Raw genomic sequence first — 8,470 nt, forward strand, 5'->3', positions numbered from 1 at the left:
TCGGAGGTGCGTTCGCACTGCAGAAAGCCCATAGGAAAGGAGGAGGAGCTGTCAACGGGCATTCTAAGCTGAATGTGCCTGCTCTCGTCAGATCGCGGCCGCCAGCCAGCTTGAGGCCTGGCAAGTACCAGTATGGGTGACCGGCTGGGAATCCCAGGTCCTGTTGACTTTTAGGGCCGTGAGTAGGTTTCTTTCCTTTTCGGAGGTGCGTTCGCACTGCAGAAAGCCCATAGGAAAGGAGGAGGAGCTGTCAACGGGCATTCTAATCTGAATGTGCCTGCTCTCGTCAGATCGCGGCCGCCAGCCAGCTTGAGGCCTGGCAAGTACCAGTATGGGTGACCGGCTGGGAATCCCAGGTCCCGTTGACTTTTAAGGCCGTGAGTAGGTTTCTTTTCTTTTCGGAGGTGCGTTCGCACTGCAGAAAGCCCATAGGAAAGGAGGAGGAGCTGTCAACGGCGTTCTAAGCTGAATGTGCCTGCTCTCGTCAGATCGCGGCCGCCAGCCAGCTTGAGGCCTGGCAAGTACCAGTATGGGTGACCGGCTGAGAATCCCAGGTCCCGTTGACTTTTAAGGCCGTGAGTAGGTTTCTTTCCTTTTCGGAGGTGCGTTCGCACTGCAGAAAGCCCATAGGAAAGGAGGAGGAGCTGTCAACGGGCATTCTAAGCTGAATGTGCCTGCTCTCGTCAGATCGCGGCCGCCAGCCAGCTTGAGGCCTGGCAAGTACCAGTATGGGTGACCGGCTGGGAATCCCAGGTCCCGTTGACTTTTAAGGCCGTGAGTAGGTTTCTTTCCTTTTCGGAGGTGCGTTCGCACTGCAGAAAGCCCATAGGAAAGGAGGAGGAGCTGTCAACGGGCATTCTAAGCTGAATGTGCCTGCTCTCGTCAGATTGCGGCCGCCAGCCAGCTTGAGGCCTGGCAAGTACCAGTATGGGTGACCGGCTGGGAATCCCAGGTCCCGTTGACTTTTAAGGCCGTGAGTAGGTTTCTTACCCTTTCGGAGGTGCGTTCGCACTGCAGAAAGCCCATAGGAAAGGAGGAGGAGCTGTCAACGGGCGTTCTAAGCTGAATGTGCCTGCTCTCGTCAGATCGCGGCCGCCAGCCAGCTTGAGGCCTGGCAAGTACCAGTATGGGTGACTGGCTGGGAATCCCAGGTCCCGTTGACTTTTAAGGCCGTGAGTAGGTTTCTTTCCTTTTCGGAGGTGCGTTCGCACTGCAGAAAGCCCATAGGAAAGGAGGAGGAGCTGTCAACGGGCATTCTAAGCTGAATGTGCCTGCTCTCGTCAGATCGCGGCCGCCAGTCAGCTTGAGGCCTGGCAAGTACCAGTATGGGTGACCGGCTGGGAATCCCAGGTCCCGTTGACTTTTAAGGCCGTGAGTAGGTTTCTTTCCTTTTCGGAGGTGCGTTCGCACTGCAGAAAGCCCATAGGAAAGGAGGAGGAGCTGTCAACGGGCATTCTAAGCTGAATGTGCCTGCTCACGTCAGATCGCGGCCGCCAGCCAGCTTGAGCCTGGCAAGTACCAGTATGGGTGACCGGCTGGGAATCCCAGGTCCTGTTGACTTTTAAGGCCGTGAGTAGGTTTCTTTCCTTTTCGGAGGTGCGTTCGCACTGCAGAAAGCCCATAGGAAAGGAGGAGGAGCTGTCAACGGGCATTCTAAGCTGAATGTGCCTGCTCTCGTCAGATCGCGGCCGCCAGCCAGCTTGAAGGCCTGGCAAGTACCAGTATGGGTGACCGTCTGGGAATCCCAGGTCCCGTTGACTTTTAAGGCCGTGAGTAGGTTTCTTTCCTTTTCGGAGGTGCGTTCGCACTGCAGAAAGCCCAAAGGAAAGGAGGAGGAGCTGTCAACGGGCATTCTAAGCTGAATGTGCCTGCTCTCGTCAGATCGCGGCCGCCAGCCAGCTTGAGGCCTGGCAAGTACCAGTATGGGTGACCGGCTGGGAATCCCAGGTCCCGTTGACTTTTAAGGCCGTGAGTAGGTTTCTTTCCTTTTCGGAGGTGCGTTCGCACTGCAGAAAGCCCATAGGAAAGGAGGAGGAGCTGTCAACGGGCATTCTAAGCTGAATGTGCCTGCTCTCGTCAGATCGCGGCCGCCAGCCAGCTTGAGGCCTGGCAAGTACCAGTATGGGTGACCGGCTGGGAATCCCAGGTCCCGTTGACTTTTAAGGCCGTGAGTAGGTTTCTTTCCTTTTCGGAGGTGCAGTTCGCACTGCAGAAAGCCCATAGGAAAGGAGGAGGAGCTGTCAACGGGCATTCTAAGCTGAATGTGCCTGCTCTCGTCAGATCGCGGCCGCCAGCCAGCTTGAGGCCTGGCAAGTACCAGTATGGGTGACCGGCTGGGAATCCCAGGTCCCGTTGACTTTTAAGGCCGTGAGTAGGTTTCTTTCCTTTTCGGAGGTGCGTTCGCACTGCAGAAAGCCCATAGGAAAGGAGGAGGAGCTGTCAACGGGCATTCTAAGCTGAATGTGCCTGCTCTCGTCAGATCGCGGCCGCCAGCCAGCTTGAGGCCTGGCAAGTACCAGTATGGGTGACCGGCTGGGAATCCCAGGTCTCGTTGACTTTTAAGGCCGTGAGTAGGTTTCTTTCCTTTTCGGAGGTGCGTTCGCACTGCAGAAAGCCCATAGGAAAGGAGGAGGAGCTGTCAACGGGCATTCTAAGCTGAATGTGCCTGCTCTCGTCAGATCGCGGCCGCCAGCCAGCTTGAGGCCTGGCAAGTACCAGTATGGGTGACCGGCTGGGAATCCAGGTCCTGTTGACTTTTAAGGCCGTGAGTAGGTTTCTTTCCTTTTCGGAGGTGCGTTCGCACTGCAGAAAGCCCATAGGAAAGGAGGAGGAGCTGTCAACGGGCATTCTAAGCTGAATGTGCCTGCTCTCGTCAGATCGCGGCCGCCAGCCAGCTTGAGGCCTGGCAAGTACCAGTATGGGTGACCGGCTGGGAATCCCAGGTCCCGTTGACTTTTAAGGCCGTGAGTAGGTTTCTTTCCTTTTCGGAGGTGCGTTCGCACTGCAGAAAGCCCATAGGAAAGGAGGAGGAGCTGTCAACGGGCATTCTAAGCTGAATGTGCCTGCTCTCGTCAGATCGCGGCCGCCAGCCAGCTTGAGGCCTGGCAAGTACCAGTATGGGTGACCGGCTGGGAATCCCAGGTCCGTTGACTTTTAAGGCCGTGAGTAGGTTTCTTTCCTTTTCGGAGGTGCGTTCGCACTGCAGAAAGCCCATAGGAAAGGAGGAGGAGCTGTCAACGGGCATTCTAAGCTGAATGTGCCTGCTCTCGTCAGATCGCGGCCGCCAGCCAGCTTGAGGCCTGGCAAGTACCAGTATGGGTGACCGGCTGGGAATCCCAGGTCCCGTTGACTTTTAAGGCCGTGAGTAGGTTTCTTTCCTTTTCGGAGGTGCGTTCGCACTGCAGAAAGCCCATAGGAAAGGAGGAGGAGCTGTCAACGGGCATTCTAAGCTGAATGTGCCTGCTCTCGTCAGATCGCGGCCGCCAGCCAGCTTGAGGCCTGGCAAGTACCAGTATGGGTGACCGGCTGGGAATCCCAGGTCCCGTTGACTTTTAAGGCCGTGAGTAGGTTTCTTTCCTTTTCGGAGGTGCGTTCGCACTGCAGAAAGCCCATAGGAAAGGAGGAGGAGCTGTCAACGGGCATTCTAAGCTGAATGTGCCTGCTCTCGTCAGATCGCGGCCGCCAGCCAGCTTGAGGCCTGGCAAGTACCAGTATGGGTGACCGGCTGGGAATCCCAGGTCCCGTTGACTTTTAAGGCCGTGAGTAGGTTTCTTTCCCTTTCGGAGGTGCGTTCGCACTGCAGAAAGCCCATAGGAAAGGAGGAGGAGTTGTCAACGGGCATTCTAAGCTGAATGTGCCTGCTCTCGTCAGATCGCGGCCGCCAGCCAGCTTGAGGCCTGGCAAGTACCAGTATGGGTGACCGGCTGGGAATCCCAGGTCCCGTTGACTTTTAAGGCCGTGAGTAGGTTTCTTTCCTTTTCGGAGGTGCGTTCGCACTGCAGAAAGCCCATAGGAAAGGAGGAGGAGCTGTCAACGGGCATTCTAAGCTGAATGTGCCTGCTCTCGTCAGATCGCGGCCGCCAGCCAGCTTGAGGCCTGGCAAGTACCAGTATGGGTGACCGGCTGGGAATCCCAGGTCCTGTTGACTTTTAAGGCCGTGAGTAGGTTTCTTTCCTTTTCGGAGGTGCGTTCGCACTGCAGAAAGCCCATAGGAAAGGAGGAGGAGCTGTCAACGGGCATTCTAAGCTGAATGTGCCTGCTCTCGTCAGATCGCGGCCGCCAGCCAGCTTGAAGGCCTGGCAAGTACCAGTATGGGTGACCGGCTGGGAATCCCAGGTCCCGTTGACTTTTAAGGCCGTGAGTAGGTTTCTTTCCTTTTCGGAGGTGCGTTCGCACTGCAGAAAGCCCATAGGAAAGGAGGAGGAGCTGTCAACGGGCATTCTAAGCTGAATGTGCCTGCTCTCGTCAGATCGCGGCCGCCAGCCAGCTTGAGGCCTGGCAAGTACCAGTATGGGTGACCGGCTGGGAATCCCAGGTCCCGTTGACTTTTAAGGCCGTGAGTAGGTTTCTTTCCTTTTCGGAGGTGCGTTCGCACTGCAGAAAGCCCATAGGAAAGGAGGAGGAGCTGTCAACGGGCATTCTAAGCTGAATGTGCCTGCTCTCGTCAGATCGCGGCCGCCAGCCAGCTTGAGGCCTGGCAAGTACCAGTATGGGTGACCGGCTGGGAATCCCAGGTCCCGTTGACTTTTAAGGCCGTGAGTAGGTTTCTTTCCTTTTCGGAGGTGCGTTCGCACTGCAGAAAGCCCATAGGAAAGGAGGAGGAGCTGTCAACGGGCGTTCTAAGCTGAATGTGCCTGCTCTCGTCAGATCGCGGCCAGCCAGCCAGCTTGAGGCCTGGCAAGTACCAGTATGGGTGACCGGCTGGGAATCCCAGGTCCCGTTGACTTTTAAGGCCGTGAGTAGGTTTCTTTCCTTTTCGGAGGTGCGTTCGCACTGCAGAAAGCCCATAGGAAAGGAGGAGGAGCTGTCAACGGGCATTCTAAGCTGAATGTGCCTGCTCTCGTCAGATCGCGGCCGCCAGCCAGCTTGAGGCCTGGCAAGTACCAGTGTGGGTGACCGGCTGGGAATCCCAGGTCCCGTTGACTTTTAAGGCCGTGAGTAGGTTTCTTTCCTTTTCGGAGGTGCGTTCGCACTGCAGAAAGCCCATAGGAAAGGAGGAGGAGCTGTCAACGGGCATTCTAAGCTGAATGTGCCTGCTCTCGTCAGATCGCGGCCGCCAGCCAGCTTGAGGCCTGGCAAGTACCAGTATGGGTGACCGGCTGGGAATCCCAGGTCCCGTTGACTTTTAAGGCCGTGAGTAGGTTTCTTTCCTTTTCGGAGGTGCGTTCGCACTGCAGAAAGCCCATAGGAAAGGAGGAGGAGCTGTCAACGGGCATTCTAAGCTGAATGTGCCTGCTCTCGTCAGATCGCGGCCGCCAGCCAGCTTGAGGCCTGGCAAGTACCAGTATGGGTGACCGGCTGGGAATCCCAGGTCCCGTCGACTTTTAAGGCCGTGAGTAGGTTTCTTTCCTTTTCGGAGGTGCGTTCGCACTGCAGAAAGCCCATAGGAAAGGAGGAGGAGCTGTCAACGGGCATTCTAAGCTGAATGTGCCTGCTCTCGTCAGATCGCGGCCGCCAGCCAGCTTGAGGCCTGGCAAGTACCAGTATGGGTGACCGGCTGGGAATCCCAGGTCCCGTTGACTTTTAAGGCTGTGAGTAGGTTTCTTTCCTTTTCGGAGGTGCGTTCGCACTGCAGAAAGCCCATAGGAAAGGAGGAGGAGCTGTCAACGGGCATTCTAAGCTGAATGTGCCTGCTCTCGTCAGATCGCGGCCGCCAGCCAGCTTGAGGCCTGGCAAGTACCAGTATGGGTGACCGGCTGGGAATCCCAGGTCCCGTTGACTTTTAAGGCCGTGAGTAGGTTTCTTTCCTTTTCGGAGGTGCGTTCGCACTGCAGAAAGCCCATAGGAAAGGAGGAGGAGCTGTCAACGGGCATTCTAAGCTGAATGTGCCTGCTCTCGTCAGATCGCGGCCGCCAGCCAGCTTGAGGCCTGGCAAGTACCAGTATGGGTGACCGGCTGGAATCCCAGGTCCCGTTGACTTTTAAGGCCGTGAGTAGGTTTCTTTCCTTTTCGGAGGTGCGTTCGCACTGCAGAAAGCCCATAGGAAAGGAGGAGGAGCTGTCAACGGGCATTCTAAGCTGAATGTGCCTGCTCTCGTCAGATCGCGGCCGCCAGCCAGCTTGAGGCCTGGCAAGTACCAGTATGGGTGACCGGCTGGGAATCCCAGGTCTCGTTGACTTTTAAGGCCGTGAGTAGGTTTCTTTCCTTTTCGGAGGTGCGTTCGCACTGCAGAAAGCCCATAGGAAAGGAGGAGGAGCTGTCAACGGGCGTTCTAAGCTGAATGTGCCTGCTCTCGTCAGATCGCGGCCGCCAGCCAGCTTGAGGCCTGGCAAGTACCAGTATGGGTGACCGGCTGGGAATCCCAGGTCCCGTTGACTTTTAAGGCCGTGAGTAGGTTTCTTTCCTTTTCGGAGGTGCGTTCGCACTGCAGAAAGCCCATAGGAAAGGAGGAGGAGCTGTCAACGGGCATTCTAAGCTGAATGTGCCTGCTCTCGTCAGATCGCGGCCGCCAGCCAGCTTGAGGCCTGGCAAGTACCAGTATGGGTGACCGGCTGGGAATCCCAGGTCCCGTTGACTTTTAAGGCCGTGAGTAGGTTTCTTTCCGTTTCGGAGGTGCGTTCGCACTGCAGAAAGCCCATAGGAAAGGAGGAGGAGCTGTCAACGAGGCATTCTAAGCTGTATGTGCCTGCTCTCGTCAGATCGCGGCCGCCAGCCAGCTTGAGGCCTGGCAAGTACCAGTATTCGTGACCGGCTGGGAATCCCAGGTCCCGTTGACTTTTAAGGCCGTGAGTAGGTTTCTTTCCGTTTCGGAGGTGCGTTCGCACTGCAGAAAGCCCATAGGAAAGGAGGAGGAGCTGTCAACGGGCATTCTAAGCTGAATGTGCCTGCTCTCGTCAGATCGCGGCCCGCCAGCCAGCTTGAGGCCTGGCAAGTACCAGTATGGGTGACCGGCTGGGAATCCCAGGTCCCGTTGACTTTTAAGGCCGTGAGTAGGTTTCTTTCCTTTTCGGAGGTGCGTTCGCACTGCAGAAAGCCCATAGGAAAGGAGGAGGAGCTGTCAACGGGCGTTCTAAGCTGAATGTGCCTGCTCTCGTCAGATCGCGGCCGCCAGCCAGCTTGAGGCCTGGCAAGTACCAGTATGGGTGACCGGCTGGGAATCCCAGGTCCCGTTGACTTTTAAGGCCGTGAGTAGGTTTCTTTCCTTTTCGGAGGTGCGTTCGCACTGCAGAAAGCCCATAGGAAAGGAGGAGGAGCTGTCAACGGGCATTCTAAGCTGAATGTGCCTGCTCTCGTCAGATCGCGGCCGCCAGCCAGCTTGAGGCCTGGCAAGTACCAGTGTGGGTGACCGGCTGGGAATCCCAGGTCCCGTTGACTTTTAAGGCCGTGAGTAGGTTTCTTTCCTTTTCGGAGGTGCGTTCGCACTGCAGAAAGCCCATAGGAAAGGAGGAGGAGCTGTCAACGGGCATTCTAAGCTGAATGTGCCTGCTCTCGTCAGATCGCGGCCGCCAGCCAGCTTGAGGCCTGGCAAGTACCAGTATGGGTGACCGGCTGGGAATCCCAGGTCCCGTTGACTTTTAAGGCCGTGAGTAGGTTTCTTTCCTTTTCGGAGGTGCGTTCGCACTGCAGAAAGCCCATAGGAAAGGAGGAGGAGCTGTCAACGGGCATTCTAAGCTGAATGTGCCTGCTCTCGTCAGATCGCGGCCGCCAGCCAGCTTGAGGCCTGGCAAGTACCAGTATGGGTGACCGGCTGGGAATCCCAGGTCCCGTTGACTTTTAAGGCCGTGAGTAGGTTTCTTTCCTTTTCGGAGGTGCGTTCGCACTGCAGAAAGCCCATAGGAAAGGAGGAGGAGCTGTCAACGGGCATTCTAAGCTGAATGTGCCTGCTCTCGTCAGATCGCGGCCGCCAGCCAGCTTGAGGCCTGGCAAGTACCAGTATGGGTGACCGGCTGGGAATCCCAGGTCCCGTTGACTTTTAAGGCTGTGAGTAGGTTTCTTTCCTTTTCGGAGGTGCGTTCGCACTGCAGAAAGCCCATAGGAAAGGAGGAGGAGCTGTCAACGGGCATTCTAAGCTGAATGTGCCTGCTCTCGTCAGATCGCGGCCGCCAGCCAGCTTGAGGCTGGCAAGTACCAGTATGGGTGACCGGCTGGGAATCCCAGGTCCCGTTGACTTTTAAGGCCGTGAGTAGGTTTCTTTCCTTTTCGGAGGTGCGTTCGCACTGCAGAAAGCCCATAGGAAAGGAGGAGGAGCTGTCAACGGGCATTCTAAGCTGAATGTGCCTGCTCTCGTCAGATCGCGGCCGCCAGCCAGCTA

General features: G+C 56.7%; 36 pseudogenes; all 36 read left to right on the forward strand.

Moving 5' to 3' along the window:
* The first annotated feature begins 50 nt into the window (after positions 1-50).
* LOC136591354 (5S ribosomal RNA) lies at positions 51-169 on the forward strand (annotated as a pseudogene).
* An 80-nt stretch (positions 170-249) lies between these two features.
* LOC136591388 (5S ribosomal RNA) lies at positions 250-368 on the forward strand (annotated as a pseudogene).
* A 278-nt stretch (positions 369-646) lies between these two features.
* LOC136591318 (5S ribosomal RNA) lies at positions 647-765 on the forward strand (annotated as a pseudogene).
* An 80-nt stretch (positions 766-845) lies between these two features.
* LOC136591393 (5S ribosomal RNA) lies at positions 846-964 on the forward strand (annotated as a pseudogene).
* An 80-nt stretch (positions 965-1,044) lies between these two features.
* On the forward strand, positions 1,045-1,163 carry LOC136591416 (5S ribosomal RNA; annotated as a pseudogene).
* An 80-nt stretch (positions 1,164-1,243) lies between these two features.
* LOC136591343 (5S ribosomal RNA) lies at positions 1,244-1,362 on the forward strand (annotated as a pseudogene).
* A 278-nt stretch (positions 1,363-1,640) lies between these two features.
* LOC136591399 (5S ribosomal RNA) lies at positions 1,641-1,760 on the forward strand (annotated as a pseudogene).
* Positions 1,761-1,840: 80 nt separating this feature from the next.
* On the forward strand, positions 1,841-1,959 carry LOC136591320 (5S ribosomal RNA; annotated as a pseudogene).
* An 80-nt stretch (positions 1,960-2,039) lies between these two features.
* On the forward strand, positions 2,040-2,158 carry LOC136591322 (5S ribosomal RNA; annotated as a pseudogene).
* Positions 2,159-2,239: 81 nt separating this feature from the next.
* LOC136591323 (5S ribosomal RNA) lies at positions 2,240-2,358 on the forward strand (annotated as a pseudogene).
* An 80-nt stretch (positions 2,359-2,438) lies between these two features.
* LOC136591369 (5S ribosomal RNA) lies at positions 2,439-2,557 on the forward strand (annotated as a pseudogene).
* An 80-nt stretch (positions 2,558-2,637) lies between these two features.
* On the forward strand, positions 2,638-2,755 carry LOC136591357 (5S ribosomal RNA; annotated as a pseudogene).
* Positions 2,756-2,835: 80 nt separating this feature from the next.
* On the forward strand, positions 2,836-2,954 carry LOC136591324 (5S ribosomal RNA; annotated as a pseudogene).
* Positions 2,955-3,232: 278 nt separating this feature from the next.
* Positions 3,233-3,351, forward strand: LOC136591325 (5S ribosomal RNA; annotated as a pseudogene).
* An 80-nt stretch (positions 3,352-3,431) lies between these two features.
* LOC136591326 (5S ribosomal RNA) lies at positions 3,432-3,550 on the forward strand (annotated as a pseudogene).
* Positions 3,551-3,630: 80 nt separating this feature from the next.
* On the forward strand, positions 3,631-3,749 carry LOC136591327 (5S ribosomal RNA; annotated as a pseudogene).
* An 80-nt stretch (positions 3,750-3,829) lies between these two features.
* On the forward strand, positions 3,830-3,948 carry LOC136591328 (5S ribosomal RNA; annotated as a pseudogene).
* An 80-nt stretch (positions 3,949-4,028) lies between these two features.
* On the forward strand, positions 4,029-4,147 carry LOC136591356 (5S ribosomal RNA; annotated as a pseudogene).
* An 80-nt stretch (positions 4,148-4,227) lies between these two features.
* Positions 4,228-4,347, forward strand: LOC136591410 (5S ribosomal RNA; annotated as a pseudogene).
* Positions 4,348-4,427: 80 nt separating this feature from the next.
* Positions 4,428-4,546, forward strand: LOC136591329 (5S ribosomal RNA; annotated as a pseudogene).
* An 80-nt stretch (positions 4,547-4,626) lies between these two features.
* On the forward strand, positions 4,627-4,745 carry LOC136591330 (5S ribosomal RNA; annotated as a pseudogene).
* Positions 4,746-4,825: 80 nt separating this feature from the next.
* On the forward strand, positions 4,826-4,945 carry LOC136591404 (5S ribosomal RNA; annotated as a pseudogene).
* An 80-nt stretch (positions 4,946-5,025) lies between these two features.
* On the forward strand, positions 5,026-5,144 carry LOC136591346 (5S ribosomal RNA; annotated as a pseudogene).
* Positions 5,145-5,224: 80 nt separating this feature from the next.
* LOC136591331 (5S ribosomal RNA) lies at positions 5,225-5,343 on the forward strand (annotated as a pseudogene).
* Positions 5,344-5,423: 80 nt separating this feature from the next.
* Positions 5,424-5,542, forward strand: LOC136591374 (5S ribosomal RNA; annotated as a pseudogene).
* An 80-nt stretch (positions 5,543-5,622) lies between these two features.
* On the forward strand, positions 5,623-5,741 carry LOC136591333 (5S ribosomal RNA; annotated as a pseudogene).
* Positions 5,742-5,821: 80 nt separating this feature from the next.
* Positions 5,822-5,940, forward strand: LOC136591334 (5S ribosomal RNA; annotated as a pseudogene).
* Positions 5,941-6,218: 278 nt separating this feature from the next.
* Positions 6,219-6,337, forward strand: LOC136591370 (5S ribosomal RNA; annotated as a pseudogene).
* An 80-nt stretch (positions 6,338-6,417) lies between these two features.
* On the forward strand, positions 6,418-6,536 carry LOC136591382 (5S ribosomal RNA; annotated as a pseudogene).
* An 80-nt stretch (positions 6,537-6,616) lies between these two features.
* On the forward strand, positions 6,617-6,735 carry LOC136591335 (5S ribosomal RNA; annotated as a pseudogene).
* Positions 6,736-7,015: 280 nt separating this feature from the next.
* Positions 7,016-7,135, forward strand: LOC136591402 (5S ribosomal RNA; annotated as a pseudogene).
* Positions 7,136-7,215: 80 nt separating this feature from the next.
* LOC136591383 (5S ribosomal RNA) lies at positions 7,216-7,334 on the forward strand (annotated as a pseudogene).
* An 80-nt stretch (positions 7,335-7,414) lies between these two features.
* LOC136591347 (5S ribosomal RNA) lies at positions 7,415-7,533 on the forward strand (annotated as a pseudogene).
* An 80-nt stretch (positions 7,534-7,613) lies between these two features.
* On the forward strand, positions 7,614-7,732 carry LOC136591336 (5S ribosomal RNA; annotated as a pseudogene).
* Positions 7,733-7,812: 80 nt separating this feature from the next.
* Positions 7,813-7,931, forward strand: LOC136591337 (5S ribosomal RNA; annotated as a pseudogene).
* Positions 7,932-8,011: 80 nt separating this feature from the next.
* On the forward strand, positions 8,012-8,130 carry LOC136591338 (5S ribosomal RNA; annotated as a pseudogene).
* Positions 8,131-8,470: the final 340 nt, after the last annotated feature.

This window comes from Eleutherodactylus coqui, unplaced genomic scaffold (genome assembly GCF_035609145.1).
Source record: "Eleutherodactylus coqui strain aEleCoq1 unplaced genomic scaffold, aEleCoq1.hap1 HAP1_SCAFFOLD_773, whole genome shotgun sequence".
Classification (NCBI taxonomy): domain Eukaryota; kingdom Metazoa; phylum Chordata; class Amphibia; order Anura; family Eleutherodactylidae; genus Eleutherodactylus; species Eleutherodactylus coqui.